At 41.7% G+C, this 5,000-nt stretch overlaps 16 non-coding genes across 16 annotated transcripts in view; all 16 read right to left on the bottom strand.

Annotated features, from left to right (window-relative positions):
- Nucleotides 1–92: 92 nt before the first annotated feature.
- On the bottom strand, nt 93–164 carry trnaa-ugc (transfer RNA alanine (anticodon UGC)). Its single transcript has one exon. It is a non-coding gene; the product is annotated as a tRNA-Ala (tRNA).
- Nucleotides 165–277: 113 nt separating this feature from the next.
- On the bottom strand, nt 278–349 carry trnaa-ugc (transfer RNA alanine (anticodon UGC)). Its single transcript has one exon. It is a non-coding gene; the product is annotated as a tRNA-Ala (tRNA).
- Nucleotides 350–474: 125 nt separating this feature from the next.
- On the bottom strand, nt 475–546 carry trnaa-cgc (transfer RNA alanine (anticodon CGC)). Its single transcript has one exon. It is a non-coding gene; the product is annotated as a tRNA-Ala (tRNA).
- An 834-nt stretch (nt 547–1,380) lies between these two features.
- Nucleotides 1,381–1,452, bottom strand: trnaa-ugc (transfer RNA alanine (anticodon UGC)). The gene has a single exon. It is a non-coding gene; the product is annotated as a tRNA-Ala (tRNA).
- A 125-nt stretch (nt 1,453–1,577) lies between these two features.
- Nucleotides 1,578–1,649, bottom strand: trnaa-ugc (transfer RNA alanine (anticodon UGC)). Its single transcript has one exon. It is a non-coding gene; the product is annotated as a tRNA-Ala (tRNA).
- Nucleotides 1,650–1,760: 111 nt separating this feature from the next.
- On the bottom strand, nt 1,761–1,832 carry trnaa-ugc (transfer RNA alanine (anticodon UGC)). Its single transcript has one exon. It is a non-coding gene; the product is annotated as a tRNA-Ala (tRNA).
- Nucleotides 1,833–1,954: 122 nt separating this feature from the next.
- On the bottom strand, nt 1,955–2,026 carry trnaa-cgc (transfer RNA alanine (anticodon CGC)). Its single transcript has one exon. It is a non-coding gene; the product is annotated as a tRNA-Ala (tRNA).
- Nucleotides 2,027–2,336: 310 nt separating this feature from the next.
- On the bottom strand, nt 2,337–2,408 carry trnaa-ugc (transfer RNA alanine (anticodon UGC)). Its single transcript has one exon. It is a non-coding gene; the product is annotated as a tRNA-Ala (tRNA).
- Nucleotides 2,409–2,533: 125 nt separating this feature from the next.
- On the bottom strand, nt 2,534–2,605 carry trnaa-cgc (transfer RNA alanine (anticodon CGC)). Its single transcript has one exon. It is a non-coding gene; the product is annotated as a tRNA-Ala (tRNA).
- A 113-nt stretch (nt 2,606–2,718) lies between these two features.
- Nucleotides 2,719–2,790, bottom strand: trnaa-ugc (transfer RNA alanine (anticodon UGC)). Its single transcript has one exon. It is a non-coding gene; the product is annotated as a tRNA-Ala (tRNA).
- A 322-nt stretch (nt 2,791–3,112) lies between these two features.
- trnaa-cgc (transfer RNA alanine (anticodon CGC)) lies at nt 3,113–3,184 on the bottom strand. Its single transcript has one exon. It is a non-coding gene; the product is annotated as a tRNA-Ala (tRNA).
- Nucleotides 3,185–3,477: 293 nt separating this feature from the next.
- On the bottom strand, nt 3,478–3,549 carry trnaa-agc (transfer RNA alanine (anticodon AGC)). The gene has a single exon. It is a non-coding gene; the product is annotated as a tRNA-Ala (tRNA).
- Nucleotides 3,550–3,660: 111 nt separating this feature from the next.
- trnaa-ugc (transfer RNA alanine (anticodon UGC)) lies at nt 3,661–3,732 on the bottom strand. The gene has a single exon. It is a non-coding gene; the product is annotated as a tRNA-Ala (tRNA).
- A 125-nt stretch (nt 3,733–3,857) lies between these two features.
- trnaa-ugc (transfer RNA alanine (anticodon UGC)) lies at nt 3,858–3,929 on the bottom strand. Its single transcript has one exon. It is a non-coding gene; the product is annotated as a tRNA-Ala (tRNA).
- Nucleotides 3,930–4,040: 111 nt separating this feature from the next.
- Nucleotides 4,041–4,112, bottom strand: trnaa-cgc (transfer RNA alanine (anticodon CGC)). Its single transcript has one exon. It is a non-coding gene; the product is annotated as a tRNA-Ala (tRNA).
- An 832-nt stretch (nt 4,113–4,944) lies between these two features.
- trnaa-ugc (transfer RNA alanine (anticodon UGC)) overlaps nt 4,945–5,000 on the bottom strand; it is a 72-nt gene continuing 16 nt past the window's right edge. Inside the window, exon 1 of the tRNA in view lies at nt 4,945–5,000. This exon is cut by the window's right edge and continues 16 nt beyond it. This is a non-coding gene — a tRNA (tRNA-Ala).

Here is a 5,000-nt window from a genome sequence, read left to right as displayed (position 1 = left end):
ACAAACAGTAACAATCGAGTCGTGTAACACTTCAGAGAAAAGAAGCCACTTTTCACTTTCTTAATCTCACATGAAAGTCATTAAACAGTGCTTGGAGATGCTGGGGATTGTACCCAGGACCTCATACATGCAAAGCATGCGCTCTACCACTGAGCTATATCCCCACGTTTTGAGCAGCTTTGCTGCTTCTTTGTTCAACAAACACTAACAATCCAGTAGTGTAACACTAGAGCAAAGAAGCAAATTAAAATTTGCTTTTTACTCAGCAAACAGTGTTTGGAGATGCTGGGGATTGAACCCAGGACCTCATACATGCAAAGCATGCGCTCTACCACTGAGCTACATCCCCACATTTCAATCATCCCTGCTGCTTCTTTGTGTAACAAACAGTAACAATCGAGTCGTGTAACAATTCAGAGAAAAGACGCCACTTTTATCTTTCTTAATCTCACATGAAAGTCAATAAACAGTGCTTGGAGATGCTGGGGATTGAACACAGGACCTCATACATGCGAAGCATACGCTCTACCACTGAGCTACATCCCCACTTTTTGAGCAGCATTGCTTCATCTTTGTTCAACAAACACTAACAATCCAGTAGTGTAACACTAGAGCAAAGAAGCAAATTAAAATTTGCTTTTTACTCAGCAAACAGTGTTTGGAGATGCTGTGGATTGTACCCAGGACCTCATACATGCAAAGCATGCGCTCTACCACTGAGCTATATCCCCACGTTTTGACCAGCTTTGCTGCTTCTTTGTTCAACAAACACTAACAATCCAGTAGTGAAACACTAGAGCAAAGAAGCAAAATTATTTTGCTTAAACTCAGCAAACAGTTCTTGGAGATGCTAGGGATTGAACCCAGGACCTCACACATGCAAAGCATGTGCTCTAACACTGAGCTACATCCCCATATTTTGAGCAGCATTGTTGCTTCTTTGTTCAACAAACACTAACAATCCAGTAGTGTAACACTAGAGCAAAGAAGCAAAATTATTTTGCTTAAACTCAGCAAACAGTGCTTGGGGATGCTGGGCAAATACATGCAAAAGAGGCAATCTACCTCTGAGCTACATCCCCATTTAACATAAAACTTTGCTGCTTTTTTCTTTTACAAACACTATCAATCTAGTCACGTAAGAATTTAGGGGAAAGAAGCAACATATTTTTTCTTAATCTCACATGAAAGTTATTAAACATTGCTTGAAGATAGGACCCAGGACCTCATACATGCTAAGCATGTGCTCTACCACTGAGCTACATCCGCATGTTATGAGCAGCATTGCTGCTTCTTTGTTCAAAAAACACTAACAATCCAGTAGTGTAACACTAGAGCAAAGAAGCTAAACTATTTTGCTTAAACTCAGCAAACAGTGCTTGGAGATGCTGGGTATTGAACCCAGGACCTCATACATGCAAAGCATGCGCTCTACCACAGAGCTACATCCCCACATTTCAATCAGCCCTGCTGCTTCTTTGTGTAACAAACAGTAACAATCGAGTCATGTAACACTTCAGAGAAAAGAAGCCACTTTTCTCTTTCTTAATCTCACATGAAAGTCATTAAACAGTGCTTGGAGATGCTGGGGATTGAACCCAGGACCTCATACATGCAAAGCATGCGCTCTACCACTGAGCTACATCCCCATATTTTGAGCAGCATTGCTGCTTCTTTGTTCAACAAACACTAACAATCCAGTAGTGTAACACTAGAGCAAAAAAGCTAAACTATTTTGCTTAAACTCAGCAAACAGTGCTTGGAGATGCTGGGTATTGAACCCAGGACCTCATACATGCAAAGCATGCGCTCTACCACTGAGCTACATCCCCACGTTTCGATCAGCCCTGCTGCTTCTTTGTGTAACAAAGTCGTGTCGAGTCGTGTAACACTTCAGAGAAAAGAAGCCACTTTTCTCTTTCTTAATCTCACATGAAAGTCATTAAACAGTGCTTGGAGATGCTGGGGATTGAACCCAGGACCTCATACATGCGAAGCATGCGCTCTACCACTGAGCTACATCCCCACATTTCAATCAGCCCTGCTGCTTCTTTGTGTAACAAACAGTAACAATCGAGTCGTGTAACACTTCAGAGAAAAGAAGCCACTTTTCTCTTTCTTAATCTCACATGAAAGTCATTAAACAGTGCTTGGAGATGCTGAGGATTGAACCCAGGTCCTCATAAATGCAAAGCATGCGCTCTACCACTGAGCTAGATCCCCTCGCTTTGAGCAGCTTTGCTGCTTCTTTGTTCAACAAACACTAACAATCCAGTAGTGTAACACTAGAGCAAAGAAGCAAATTTAAATTTGCTTTTTACTCAGCAAACAGTGTTTGGAGATGCTGGGGATTGAACCCAGGACCTCATACATGCAAAGCATGCGCTCTACCACTGAGCTACATCCCCAAATTTCAATCAGCCCTGCTGCTTCTTTGTGTAACAAACAGTAACAATCCAGTCGTTTAACAATTCAGAGAAAAGAAGCCACTTTTCTCTTTCTTAATCTCACATGAAAGTCATTAAACTGTGCTTGGAGATGCTGGGGATTGAACCCAGGACCTCATACATGCGACGCATGCGCTCTACCACTGAGCTACATGCCCACTTTTTGAGCAGCAGTGCTGCTTCTTTGTTCAAGAAACACTAACAATCCAGTAGTGTGACACTAGAGCAAAGAAGCAAATTAAAATTTGCTTTTTACTCAGCAAACAGTGTTTGGAGATGCTGGGGATTGAACCCAGGACCTCATACATGCAAAGCATGCACTCTACCACTGAGCTACATGCCCACATTTCAATCATCCCTGCTGCTTCTTTGTGTAACAAACAGTAAAAATCGAGTCGCGTAACACTTCAGAGAAAAGAAGCCACTTTTCTCTTTCTTAATCTCACATGAAAGTCATTAAACATTGCTTGGAGATAATGGGGATTGGACCCAGGACCTCATACATGCGAAGCATGCGCTCTACCACTGAGCTACATACCCACTTTTTGAGCAGCTTTGCTGCTTCTTTGTTCAACAAACACTAACAATCCAGTAGTGTAACAATTCAGAGAAAAGAAGCCACTTTTCTCTTTCTTAATCTCACATGAAAGTCATTAAACTGTGCTTGGAGATGCTGGGGATTGAACCCAGGACCTCATACATGCGAAGCATGCTCTCTACCACTGAGCTAGATCCCCACTTTTTGAGCAGCATTGCTGCTTCTTTGTTCAACAAACACTAACAATCCAGTAGTGAAACGCTAGAGCAAAGAAGCAAAATTATTTTGCTTAAACTCAGCAAACAGTGCTTGGGGATGCTGGGCAAATACATGCAAAAGAGGCAATCTACCTCTGAGCTACATCCCCATTTAACATAGAACTTTGCTGCTTCTTTCTTTTACAAACACTATCAATCTAGTCATGTAAGAATTTAGGGGAAAGAAGCAACATATTTTTTTCTTAATCTCACATGAAAGTCATTAAACATTGCTTGGAGATGCTGGGGATTGGACCCAGGACCTCATACATGCTAAGCATGCGCTCTACCACTGAGCTACATCCCCAGGTTATGAGCAGCATTGCTGCTTCTTTCTTCAACAAACACTAACAATCCAGTAGTGTAACACTAGAGCAAAGAAGCTAAACTATTTTGCTTAAACACAGCAAACAGTGCTTGGAGATGCTGGGTATTGAACCCAGGACCTCATACATGCAAAGCATGCGCTCTACCACTGAGCTACATCTCCACATTTCAATCAGCCCTGCTGCTTCTTTGTGTAACAAACAGTAACAATCGAGTCGTGTAACACTTCAGAGAAAAGAAGCCACTTTTCTCTTTCTTAATCTCACATGAAAGTCATTAAACAGTGCTTGGAGATGCTGGGGATTGAACCCAGGACCTCATACATGCAAAGCATGCGCTCTACCACTGAGCTACATCCCCACGTTTTGAGCAGCTTTGCTGCTTCTTTGTTCAACAAACACTAACAATCCATTAGTGAAACACTAGAGCAAAGAAACAAAATTATTTTGCTTAAACTCAGCATGCAGTGTTTGGAGATGCTGGGAATTGAACCCAGGACCTCATACATGCGAAGAATGCGCTCTACCACTGAGCTACATCCCCACTTTTTGAGCAGCATTGCTGCTTCTTTGTTCAACAAACACTAACAATCCAGTATTGAAACACTAGAGCAAAGAAGCAAAATTATTTTGCTTAAACTCAACTTGGAGATGCTAGGGATTGAACCCAGGATCTCACACATGAAAAGCATGTGCTCTAACACTGAGCTACATCCCCATATTTTGAGCAGCATTGTTGCTTCTTTGTTCAACAAACACTAACAATCCAGTAGTGTAACACTAGAGCAAAGAAGCAAAATTATCTTGCTTAAACTCAGCAAACAGTGCTTGGAGATGCTAGGGATTGAACCCAGGACCTCACACATGAAAAGCATGTGCTCTAACACTGAGCTACATCCCCATAGTTTGACCAGCATTGTTGTTTCTTTGTTCAACAAACACTAACAATCCAGTAGTGTAACACTAGAGCAAAGAAGCAAAATTATTTTGCTTAAACTCAGCAAACAGTGCTTGGGGATTCTGGGCAAATACATGCAAAAGAGGCAATCTAACTCTGAGCTACATCCCCATTTAACATAGAACTTTGCTGCTTCTTTCTTTTACAAACACTTTCAATCTAGTCATGTAAGGATTTAGGGGAAAGAAGCAACATATTTTTTCTTAATCTCACATGAAAGTTATTAAACATTGCTTGGAGATAATGGGGAGTGGACCCAGGACCTCATACATGCTAAGCATGCGCTCTACCACTGAGCTACATCCCCATGTTATGAGCAGCATTGCTGCTTCTTTGTTCAACAAACACTAACAATCCAGTAGTGTAACACTAGAGCAAAGAAGCTAAACTATTTTGCTTAAACTCAGCAAACAGTGCTTGGAGATGCTGGGTATTGAACCCAGGACCTCATACATGCAAAGCATGCGCTCTACC

This window comes from Carassius gibelio, chromosome B6, assembly GCF_023724105.1.
Source record: "Carassius gibelio isolate Cgi1373 ecotype wild population from Czech Republic chromosome B6, carGib1.2-hapl.c, whole genome shotgun sequence".
Lineage (NCBI taxonomy): Eukaryota > Metazoa > Chordata > Actinopteri > Cypriniformes > Cyprinidae > Carassius > Carassius gibelio.
This window is presented reverse-complemented; position numbering and strand designations above follow the sequence as displayed.